Source organism: Callithrix jacchus, chromosome X, assembly GCF_049354715.1.
Source record: "Callithrix jacchus isolate 240 chromosome X, calJac240_pri, whole genome shotgun sequence".
NCBI classification, from domain to species: domain Eukaryota; kingdom Metazoa; phylum Chordata; class Mammalia; order Primates; family Cebidae; genus Callithrix; species Callithrix jacchus.
This window is the reverse complement of record NC_133524.1, coordinates 141,683,599-141,696,544: the sequence shown is the minus strand read 5'-3', so window position 1 is coordinate 141,696,544 and position 12,946 is coordinate 141,683,599. Positions and strand designations below refer to the sequence as shown.

The 12,946-nt window shown below is 36.5% G+C and overlaps 1 pseudogene; it reads right to left on the bottom strand.

The window, feature by feature from the left end:
• Positions 1–4,378: 4,378 nt before the first annotated feature.
• Positions 4,379–4,694, bottom strand: LOC108589830 (cytochrome c pseudogene; annotated as a pseudogene).
• Positions 4,695–12,946: the final 8,252 nt, after the last annotated feature.

Sequence of the window (12,946 nt, the reverse complement as noted above, 5' to 3'; positions counted from 1 at the left end):
TATATGTAGTATGTGTAGAATTATACGAGCCTTCAACCAAATATGGAGTGATACACATACCCACATATAGTTGTTAACATAGGTTACATGGGGTGTGGTGGACATCAGAAAATGGTAACAGGGCCAGCAATGGTGGCTAAAACCTGTAATTCCAGCACTTTGGGAGCCTGAGGCAGGTGGATCACCTGAGGTTGGGAGTTTGAGACAAGCTTGAGCAACATGGAGAAACCCTGTCTCTAGTAAAAAATTCAAAATTAGCCAGGTGTGGTGGCATGCACCTGTAATTCCAGCTACTCAGGAGGTTGAGGCAAGAGAATTGCTTGCTCCCCTTCACTCAAAATAGTACTCTATTCTCAAAAAGTTTTGGAAATGCCAGATTACACTAAGTGAATATGTTTTATTACTGCAGGCCTTCATCAAATCTTTACTATATTAAATATGTGCCATGAATCTTTAAGGTAAGAATACATTACATAGAATACATTTTTTTGTGGTATATCTATTAATAATTCCAAAAAGAGTATTTTGCAGAATTGTTTGGGGGAAATACTGCTTTAGTCATTTTTAATATAAAAGTACCAATATTGCCCTGTGGTAGATCTATTACCATGATCTTGTCCTATGTCTCTATTAAATACTGTATTAGTTTGTTTTTACACTTCTGATAAAGACAAAGCTGAGACTGAGAAGGAAAAGGCATTTAATTGGACTTATACTTCCACATGGCTGGGACAGCCTCAGAATCATGGTGGAAGGCGAACGGCACTTCTTATATGGCAGCAAGAGAAAAATTAGAAAGAAGGAAGAGCGGAAACCCATGATAAGCCCATTAGGTATCATGAGACTTATTAAGTATCATGAGAAAAGCACGGTAAAGACCAACCGCCATGATTTAATTACCTCTCCCTGGGTCCCTCCCACAACACATGGGAATTCTGGGAGATACAATTCGAGTTGAGATTTGGATTGGGACACAGCCAAACTATATCAAATACCTAAAGTGCCTTGTCACATTGCTTACCATCATTTAGCACATCCAGATTATTGGAAATGATTATGTCGGCATTTCACATTCTTCTCATGCATCTACTATTGGTTTGATGAAGGCTGGTTATCACCATCTTGATTATTCCTCTGTCAAATATTACTTGAACATTCATGTTACTAGTAGATTTTGAGATTTACATTTTTATTTTCTTTTCTTCACACTCCGCCATGAGTTTCAAGTATCACTATGGCTATATTTAGAGTAATATAATGTTTTAGACACTGAACAACGCTTGTCCTTTTCTTAGCTCAAACTTGTACAAGCTGACAATTTAATCCAGACACCGTGTAATCCTTTGATTTTTAAAGCTTGGACACTGGTGGAAAAAAGAAATTTATGTTTTCTATCATCTCAATCAAAAGACAGAATTGAAAAAGAAAATCTTGAACTACAAGTATTTCCAGTCTCTCACCGGCTACTGTCAGGTTAAGAAAGGTACACAAATTGAAAACTGACTTAGATATTTTCAAGGACTTAGAAGACAGGATTCAGAGGTTTGCTTATTTAACAATCATTGATTGACATAGTTTCCCCAGCTATCTAGTAGTGACAATTTTTTGACCAGTGATTTTTTTTTGTCTATTTCAGACTCTGAATGAAAAGCTCCAAATAATGTGGAGATATAGAGTCTCAAGACACAGCCTGTGTTATTCAGGTGAACTAGTGTATGCTGCAGGAACATATGACCTCCAAATCTTAGCGACTTAAACCAACAAAGCTGCTTGGGTTTGCTCTGGGCTCTTCTCCCACATTATCCTCCCTCTAAAACCTGGGCTACTCAAATTACCATCATCTAGATTGTTATCGAATGCTGTGGCACAGAGTAAAGCTGACTGTAAAGGCTCTCAAAACTTCCAATGTGCCCAGAAATGAAGTGTTTCACTTTTGTTCACATTGCAAAGGCAAAGCAAGTCACAACTAACTTCATATGGTTAGAGAAGTCCAATCAACCTATGCCCAGAATAAGTTATAATATTGTGAAGAAACTTAAAGCCTACCACATAGCCTGTTGAAAGGCCATCTGGTTTGTAGCTGAACCAAATTCTATCTTTCCTATTGCTAAATTGTACATTCACTCATACCACAAATTCTATACTCATAAAGTGACATATCTGTATTATTATGGCCAGAATTAGAATTCTTTATGTAAGAACAGGGTCCTAAAATTTGAGTAACCTCTCCAACACATAATTACATTATTTGTTTGGGCTGAATACTCTTCAGGCTCTTATCAGGATTTGTATGTGTGATTTTCTAAATTTAATATATTTAAAGAATATTTTCAACACAAATAGTGCTTATTGCAGAAAGGGAAAGAGTAACATCTAGTCTTTAAATATCCTTTAATTATTTTTCAATGATGCCTCAAGAGCTTTAGTGATGACCAAATGACTGGAGATAGGAAAGTGGAATGACAGAAGGGGTATGAAGACGATGCTTGGAACATATTTCTAGTCTTTAGAAATCAGAATTTGTGTTTATCAGAAATTATTGAATTCAAAATGATTTTAGTCTTGTTTACTTTTTATTGTATTAGACTTCAGTATTCAATATTTACTAAATTATGCTAGGAAATCATATTATCAATATTATAACATTAACAATTTAAATAATATCATGCTTAAATGTGAAAACATGTTAACACCTTCCATAAACCAGTTTTAACTTGTTAAAAGAAGAAAGGTAGACTCTAAAATATGTGAAGAGTAGAGCCTTTTAAATTATAATCTACAACATAACGCTTAAGATACATTTTTAGAGAATCTCTAATATCACCACTATGGGCACTGAGGGAATAATCTTTTGGAATATTCCTATTATCTTCCCCACCCCTAGATAAGGTCTCATAGATCCAGAGATCACTTTTCTAGACTTTCAGGCTTTTGTTCATAAAACATCTGCTAAATTCTTTTCCAGTCATTATCACCATTTAAAATGCTCACTGGCTCCTCAGTCACCCTAACTAGAAAAATGAGAATTATTTTAATTAAAGAAAAGATACATCTGCAAATTTAGGAGCATTTTTGAATTCAAAGAGAATTCAATGGTGTTTTGATTTTGGAAATTACAGGGATGGGAAAAGCCACTTCTTGCTAATTTAGACATTGTTAATACCTATTAAAAGGAGTAAGTTACCAAAATTGCTAAAGGCAGAACAATGAGGCTCAATACGAAGTGTATGATTTCTAAGTCCAAATTTGGGTTGCATTCGTTTTAGCTGCCCTGCTTCCAGGTGGTAGATTGTATCATGTTCATACTACCTATTGAAGGGGAGAAGAAATGGGATATTTTCTCTGTTTCTATACCCTGAAGTTCTTTGCCTACTGTGATCCTTAGCTAATCCTAACCCTGAATATTCCTAAGCATCATGTCCAGATTATCTGTTGTTCATTTCAAGAGTTCTCAGGTTTTGCCTGCTTTTTTTTTTTTTTTTGCCTAGATATCACCAAATTCTGTGCACTCTGTCTTACTTCATTTTTTTTGTATGTGATTTTGTTTTTAATTATTTTGAGTCTTGTAATCACACATAATTTTTAAATCTGTGTGTATCTCCTCTATTATAAATTTATTAAGTTGGCAAAAGTACCATTCCCAATCACAAATACACATCAGTTCTACATTTGTGTTTCTGATTGGCTGTTTAAAGACAAACTTAAATTACAACTTAGTCTCACTTAGACTGTAAAGAATTCAAGAGTGAGGTTTAACTTGCTACTATTTTAAAAGCATCTATAAAATGTGGAAATTTTTAAATAATCTTTATTTGATATTACACATAAACCACACTAAAATACCTTTCAATAAGTAAAACGAACCATTTTAGATACAGAGAATTCTAATTAGATTGGTATAGTTGAGGAAAAAAATATAAAATAGACATTGCTACTTTATCTTCAGTCCTTGACTTTTAGAGGCAAATGAACACAAAACAGAGGTGGTTTTGAGACGGTGAAGGAATTTCCCAGTATTAAAATATATTAACATAAACAGCTATATAATTCTAAATATAAAAACAATGTTCAGTAAAATTTAAGATGGCATTTACCATATTTGTGAAAAGTTGAACATTACGAATGAAGTCCAGTAATATCTTTAGAAGGGGTAAACAGCAATAGCATTTACTGAATTGTAATTACTATTACAATTCAAAAAACTGAACATATTTATTTAACTGCAACCTGGGCTTAGTTAAATCAGGACTGCCTAACAAAAATATTCTCTGTCATTTCATGATCTGAATTCTGGTGTATGAGATCTGCTAAAATATGGTCAACATAGAAAAGTCATGAGACATTTCTGTTTTGTAATAAATAAGGCAGTGGTCAATTATTACTCATTAGTAGCTTTTTTGAGATAAGCTATCAAGTCTGCCCTTCCTTCCTTCTTCTTAATGCCAGCAAAGATCATTTTTGTTCCAGCAATGTACTTTTGGGGATTCTCCAAATACTCCATCAGTGTATCCTTTCCCCAGGTGATGCTTTCTTTTTATTGGCATCTGTGTAAGAGAATGCAATGGCCTGACCTGTCTTCCACCTGAGGAGACCATGGAGATTAACCCAGTTTTATGCTCGCCTCCCTTTTCCATGGTGTGACACTGGGCACACTTCTGAACAAAAACATTCTTGCCTTTCTCAACATCACCCATATTTAATTCTTTTGTCACTGGTGCAGTGAAGGTTGCCGCTTGGAAGCCGGATGTCCCTCTCTATCCTGTCCTATTTCATTTCGTGCTGCTATAACAGAATACCTAAGACTGGGTAATTTGTAATTAACAGAAATTTATTGTCACATGGTTCTGGAGGTTGGGAAGTCTAGGACTGAGGGGCTGGCATCTCTTGAGGGCCTTCTTGCTGTATTATTTCATGGCTGAAGGGCAAAAAGGGTGAAAGAAAGGAAGAGAAAAGTTGACTGAATTTGCCCTGTTGAAACAAACCCATTTTTGTGATAACAGCATTAATCTATTCAAACCATAGTACCTCCCTACTTTGCAACATGATGCCTAATACTTAAATGATCTAATGATTTTATTTTATGCATAAGCTAATCCAAGAGAAAAAGTGTCTCCATTTTAAAAGTGAGGAATCAGAATCAGAGAGATTTAATGACTTGTGTAAGGAGAGCTAATGTTCAAATCAAGGGCCCTCCTCTTTTAAAACCTGTGGTTTTCTACTATAATATAACCTGATCATTAATCTTCATAACATGTATTATAGCAAAATACTATTCATTTAAAAGCTAGAAAAAGAGAGGCTTAGAGATGGTACTATTATTGTAATTTTAGCAAAATATATATTGTTATGTGCAATAGGAGTGGGCAATCTATCTTTAAAAAATATGGTATTTCAACACTTCAGTAATTGACTATTAATACCATGGTTCGGAATCAGTATTCGCTAGCATCCACTACTTTTTGTGGTATAAACACCTAAACTGATAATCCTTTCAAAAAATTTTCATTTGCCTCTTTGTTATTGCTAAGCATACATTTCTTTCCAAGAGCCCAAAATTGCTCTGAAGAGTGTAATTAGTGGAATGAAGAAAACACAGTGAATAATTCAAAATTTACTGATACTATTTCATCTAGGATGTTGGCACTGAATATAATCTTGATTAACGTTTTTTAAAAAAATTCGGTTGAACAGTAAAAAACACAAGACATGCTTGTTATTGCACTTTAATACATTTTGGTGAAATATAGCAGTTAAAATAATGAAGATGCAGCTCTTTATTACAGTGAGATTAGTTTTTCTGGCTTAACTGATTTTCCTCTTAGGCTATAGAATGAATAGAACTGAATTGTTAAATGAGTATGTTTAAAGTTTTCACAGTGACCAATAACCCCACCTATATAACACAAGAATTAGACCTTTGCTCACACCCTTCATGCACTTAACACCCTCACATCTCTGTCAATAGCCTAATTCTGACAAGGCAAGTACAGTCTGTGATCAACTTACCCAATTCAAAGAGGTTTTGGCACCTTGATTATGAAGCATATACCTCTTATGTCAGGTTTTGCAGAAAGTGTTATGTCTCACTTTGTTCAGGCTGCTGTAACAAAATACTGTAAACTGATTGGCTTATAAACAACATCAATTTATTTCTCATAGTTCAGCAGACCGGGAAGATCAAGGCACCAGCAGATTCAGTGTCTTCTGAGAGCCCATTTCATAGACAGCACCCTCTTGCTGTGTCCTCATGTGGTGGAAGGGAAAAGGGATCTCACTGGAGCCTCTTTAATAAGAGCATTAATCCCATTTATGAAGGCTTTGCCCATGTGACCTAATCGCCTCCCAAAGGGTTCTACACTTAATACTATCACATTGGGGATTTGGTATCACCATATAAATCTTCGGGGAGACACACAACATTCAGACCATAGCATGTTGTTTCAGAGGCAGATTTGTCAGCACATTAATGAGTATAGCTTATACTTAAGACAATTATGGAGCTGATATCAGTAGATTATTTTGCATACCTTACTTTTTGCTTGTATTCCTTCTTACAGAATATTATTAGCTGTATTATTTCTATAGCACCTAGCGTATTCTCCATGTGTACCTATATTTCTTTTATCTGGTAACATTGGCTTTACTAGGGATAAATCTGGGGGACCAAATAAATAGTATTGCTAGGAGTCATGAAGATGTAACTTCAATAAGAGATGGGAACATAAGCCAATAGTGGAAGATGTGGTTCTATAAGTAAGGAATTCTTTAAGGCTGAAGTTAGTACAGACTACTTATAGTGGCTTAAACAAATAGAAGTTAGTTTTCTTTATGAAATAAAAAGCTTGGATCTAGGCAGGTGTATCGATATTAGGGTATCAAGAGGCCTCTTTTCAAGTCTCTTTTACCTGATGATCATAAGATGACATTTGTAGCCCCATAACTTATAGCTTCATTCAAAAATATGGGAGGGTGGGAGTGGCAGTGTCACCTCTTTTGTCAAAGATGCCAAGTCTTTCCTAGAGTTTCTGGGAAAACTTCATCTTATTTGCAGGAATGTGTCACATAGGTAACCTTGAGAGTGTCACATAGGTAACCTCTCCTAAGAGAGGCTTGGTGCTGGGTGCAGTGGCTCACGCCTATAATCCCAGCACTTTGGGAGGCTGATGCAGGTGGATCACCTGAGGTCAAGAGTTCAAGACCAGCCTGGCCAACATGGCAAAATCCCATCTCTACTAAAAATGCAAAAATCAGCCAGGCATGGTGATGCGTGCCTGTAATCCCAGCTACTTGGGAGGCTGAGTCAGGAGAGTCGCTTGAACCCAAGAGGCAAAAGTTGTAGTGAGCTGAGATCTCACCACTGCACTCCATCCTGGGTGACAGAGCAAGACTATCTCAAAAAGAAAAAGTATTGGAAAGCAGGTTTAGACTTTTTAGTTTCTCTGATGAAGGTGGAGAGGCAGGAGAGAATGTTGAGTTGTTCAATTACCTGGACCTTTAGAATGGTTTAGTGCCCTTGCTTCATTAGAGGACTTTTGTGCTTCTCCAAGGTGTAACTCCAGGAAAAAAAATTTCAGCTTCCCTGCAGTTATATCTTACTCATGTGACCCAGACATACTTATGTGAGACTTTGATTTTGAGATGGGAAAATAGAGGGGAGTGATTCCATGTGAAATCCATTTTATCGAAAAAAGTTGAGATATAAGTCTCTGATTTGGGGTCACAGACAACTGCAAAGTTTAGTTTCTGGTTTGAAATTTGCCTGGGCAGGAGGCAGTGGAAGCAACAGCAGCGACTTCCTCTAATGCTCATTGGGAAAGCAAATGTAGCTTTGTTTCTTTTTTTCTTTTTTAAAAATCAATCTAGCATTGTAGCCTGGCCTTGAGAATTATTCTTATAGGCTTAACTTTTAGTCCCATTCTACTTACCTCCAAATGATTCTGTGAACCATCCAATATTCTTTGAATCAGTTTATTTTCTTCTTAGGTAACTAGAATCATGTTGGTTGGTTGCAACTAAAACCCTAGATGATACAGTGAACAAAACTGGGGGTGCTATGGGGGAAGGTTAAACTCAAGAGAGGTGGGAGTTCTAGAAGTCATAAAAATATCTGCCAAACAAAGAAGAGAAAAGGAAGACATCCCAGGCTGAGACAACCACATAAGAAAATATATAAAGATAGACCCGGGCTTGGAATATCTGTGGAGCTAAAAGTTTTTTCACTGCCTTCATGGAGAAATGCTGGAAGATATAGTTGGGTAATAAACAGTCATGGATGCTCAGTGAAGGTTTTGAAATTAACCTAGAAGGTGTAATTATTTCTGATGAAGTCTAGTCTGTTAACAATATACGTGATTAAACTATGAAAGAGAAACTAGTATCAAGGAAGCCAATCACCAGCCTGTTGTTATAATGCAGGTATGATGTAATTGGAGATGAACTAAAATATTTATAACAGATCCCAAAAAGGAAAAGATAAACAGATGTAGAGAACAATTAAGTCTTAAAAGTTTAATAAGAATCCCATGTAGGAGACATCTTGGTGTCTCATGGTAGCTGACAGGACCACATTATAGAAAAGATAAAATAGCAGATCTGAAAATGACCTGCGGTTTTTAAATTAGTGAATAGGTGGGAGACGAGTTCATCCCCCAAGTAGCAGGGACAAAATGGGTAAAGGCACAAAGGAAAGACTGAATATGCCTAATAAAGAGGCCAGGGAGGCTTCTGACATTATCAGAATCAAATCTTTATTTGGAGGGTTAAAGGGAAACATGTTTATAAAAGGAATACACTGGCCGGGTGCGGTGGCTCAAGCCTGTAGTCCCAGCACTTTGGGAGGCCGAGGCGGGTGGATCACGAGGTCGATCGTGATCAGGCAGATCAAGACCGTCCTGGTCAACATGGTGAAACCCCGTCTCTATTAAAAACTACAAAAAATTAGCTGGGCATGGTGGCGTGTGCCTGTAATCCCAGCTACTCAGGAGGCTGAGGCAGGAGAATTGCCTGAACCCAGTGGGCGGAGGTTGTGGTGAGCCGAGATCGCGCCATTGCACTCCAGCCTAGGTAACAAGAGCGAAACTCCATCTCAAAAAAAAAAAAAAAAAAGGAATAAACTACAGGTAACATGAAAAATTGATAGAAATCAGGCTTTGTTCTAGTGCATATGTATCTCTTGGAGGATCTTGAAGAAGTAAAGGCATAAATATATCTTATGAAAGAAGACATATATGAGGCCAACAATCATATGAAAAAATGCTCATCGTCACTGGTCATCAGAGAGAGGCAAATCAAAACCACATTGAGATACCATCTCATGCCAGTTAGAATGGCGATCATTAAGAAATCTGGAGACAACAGATGCTGGAGAGGATGTGGAGAAAAAGGAACACTTCTACACTGTTGGTGGGAGTGTAAATTAGTTCAACCATTGTGGAAGACAGTGTGGCGATTCCTCAAGGCCTTAGAAATAGAAATTCCATTTGACCCAGCAATCCCATTACTGGGTATATATCCAAAAGACTATAAATCGTTCTACTATAAGGACACATGTACACGAACGTTCATTGCAGCACTGTTTACAATAGCAAAGACCTGGAATCAACCCAAATGCCCATTGATAATAGACTGGATTGGAAAAATGTGGCACATATACACCATGGAATATTATGCAGCAATCAGAAATGATGAGTTCGTGTCGTTTGTAGGGACATGGATGAATCTGGAGAACATCATTCTCAGCAAACTGACACAAGAACAGAAAATGAAACACCGCATATTCTCACTCATAGGCGGGTGATGAAAAATGAGAACACATGGACACAGGGAGGGGAGTACTAAACACTGGGGTCTATTGGGGGAAAAGGGGAGGGCCAGTGGGAGGGGGAGGTGGGGAGGGATAGCCTGTAAATGCCAAATGTGGGTGAAGGGGAGAAAGCAAACAAAACACACTGCCATGTGTGTACCTATGCAACTGTATTGCATGCTCTGCACATGTGCCCCAAAACCTAAAATGCAATAAAAAAAAAAAAAAAAAATAAATAAATAAATAAATATATCTTGAATTGAGTGATTATACCAGTATTTGAAATGACTGGATTAGAAGTCATTTGCAGGACTATAGGGACTGCAATAAGTGTAGCCAAGCAGGTAGCTAATATATTAAACTCAATGTGTATTAGAAGATCCAAGATAGCTGTGGTCACATATGAAAAGGATAGAGAAATGGCAGGAATGGGTGACAACTGGGAAAAAGATGAAATGCAAAGAAATGTTAGAGACGACTACAGTCTTTTGCCCAGTAGAGCTGTGGGCATGTGGAAATGACAGCCGTTCTATGGAATTGTAGCTGGTACTCAAGGTGCATATAAAGCATAGGCTTTCTTATCTAGAAAAATTGATTCAGGTTCCAGCTCTGCCACTTACTAGCCAAACCTTCGTTTTATAATGAATGCCAGATACAAGTACAGTTTAGTAGAAATAAGAAGTTTATCACTTCTTCAGTGACTGTACCTCTCATTCAGAATCAAGTCTAAATTCATGAGAATTTCATGATATTCAGTTTTTTCTCTATCACTAGTCTCAATTTTGTAACCATGCACCATACCCCTCCATACACACACTGACACATTAGCCATATAAAGCTTCTTAAAGGACCAAGATTTGTCTCATTTTCTCGTCTCTGCTCCTTTATTCATGTTCACTCGTAACTGTCTCTCTATCGTTGGTATCTCTTCCTTTTTCAACTTAACCTTCATCTCTTTTAGGAAAAGCCTCATTTGGCCTTGTCAGTGATTGCCATCTACATTTATGTCAATGCAAGCCTTTGTGACTGTATTTTCATAGCATTTTGTACATGTTTGACTTCTCCATTAGACTGAACTCATTGACATCACCAATACTGTCCCATTTGTCTTTGTGTTTCAAGTGCCTAGCAAAATACTAGCATATAGTAGGGTCACAATAAATATTGAATGTATAAATGATCACTTTATTAGCCTGAGCTTGATTATTCATGCTAACAAAGAAGGCTGTTTTGTTTGTAATGTCAAGTAACTTTTATGTAATGTCGCTTTGTAAACCACATTCCTTGTTCTCTCTATATAAGCTGAAGTTAAGGTGTGGAAGCTGTCTATACTACTACCACAATGGCTGGCAGAGCAGCTCCTATGACATCTATAGGGCAAATTACTTATCCACAAGAGAGAATATTATATTTTTTCTTGGTGCCTAGTAAGAATGAGTTGTTTCTACCCTAATATACAAAAAAGAGAAAACATAAATTTGTTTATAGAAAAATAAAGCATGAGGTTAGTTATTTAAAATGTAATAATTTTAGAAAGCCTTCACTAGAAAGTGATATTTTTTTCAAAAAAGGGACGAGGTAGTTAATATTCAAACTGTATAATGAATTCAAATGACTCAACAGCAAGAAAACAAACCACCTGATAGAGAAATGGGCAAAGGGAGGCTGAGGTGGGCAGATCACGAGGTCAGGAGTTCGAGAGCAGACTGGACAATATGGGGAAAGCTGTCTCTATTAAAAACATTATCCAGACAAGGTAACATATGCCTGTAGCCCCAGCTACTCAGGAGACTGAGGCAGGAAAATCGCTTGAACCTGGGAGGTAGAGGTTGCAGTGAGTTAAGATTGCACCACTGCACTCCAGCCTGGGCAACAGAGAGAAACTCTGTCTCAAAAAAAAAAAAATGGGCAAATTCCTGAATAGACATTTCTCAAAAAAGATCTACAAATAGCCAGCAGGTATATGAAAAAAATGCTCATTACTTATCATCAGGAAAATGCAAGTCAAAACCGTAATGTGGTATAACTTCATATCTGTTACAATGGCTATTATTTTTTTTAAAGAGCATTGTTGAAGATGTGAAGAAAAGAAAACCCTTTTTCACCTTAAGTGATATATAAATTGGTACAGCCACTCTGGAAAATAGTATGAAGATTCCTCTAAAAATGAAAAATGTCATACGATCCAGCAATCCCACTTCTGGGTATATATCCAAAGAAATGGAAATCAATATCTCTAAGAGATATCTGTTCTCCCAGGTTCATTCCAGCAGTATTCACAAATGGCCAAGTTGTGGAAGCAATGTAAGTACCAATCAATGGATGAACTGATAAAGAACATTTGGTCTATCCATACAGTAGAATATTATTTATACTCTGAAAAGGAAATCATGTCATTTACAACATGAATAAATTGGAAGATATGATGCTAAGTGAAGTAAGACAGAAAGACAAGTACTACATGATATCACCTAAATGAGGATTCTAACACAGTCATTGTCATAGGAGCAGAGAACAGGATAGTGATTGTTAATGGCTGACAAAAGGGGGAAACAGAGACTTATCAGTCAAAAAGTGCAAAGTTTCAGTTATGTGAGATGAATAAGTCCTAGATCTCTACAGTACAGCCTAGGGTCTATAGTTAACAATACTGTACTATATATTTAAAAAAATTGTGAAGTGTTCTTATCACAAAAAATGAATAATTATAATAAACAAAAAGGGCAAGAGGAAACTTTTGAAGTCATTGGATATGTTTATGTCATAGATTGTGGTGATGGTTTTATGGGTATATACTTATCCCTAAAGTCATCAAGTTGCATATATTTAGTATGTACAGATTTTTTATGTCAATCATACCTCAATAAAATGTTTAAAATTTCATGTAAAAATAATCTATGTGGCATTGGCAAGAAAAAGAGAAATAGGGAGGGACAGTGATATCTTCAGCTGGATCCAGAATCAGAAGAGTAACTTTAAATGGAAAACAAATGAAATCTATACAAGGTTTAGAGTCAATGTTGGTTTCTTGGTTTTGACAAATGTCCCATTATACTGCAAGATATTAACAATAATATACAATAGGAAAGAAGTGTGTGCAAAATCTGTACTAACTGTGCAACTTTTCTGTGAATCTAAGTATTC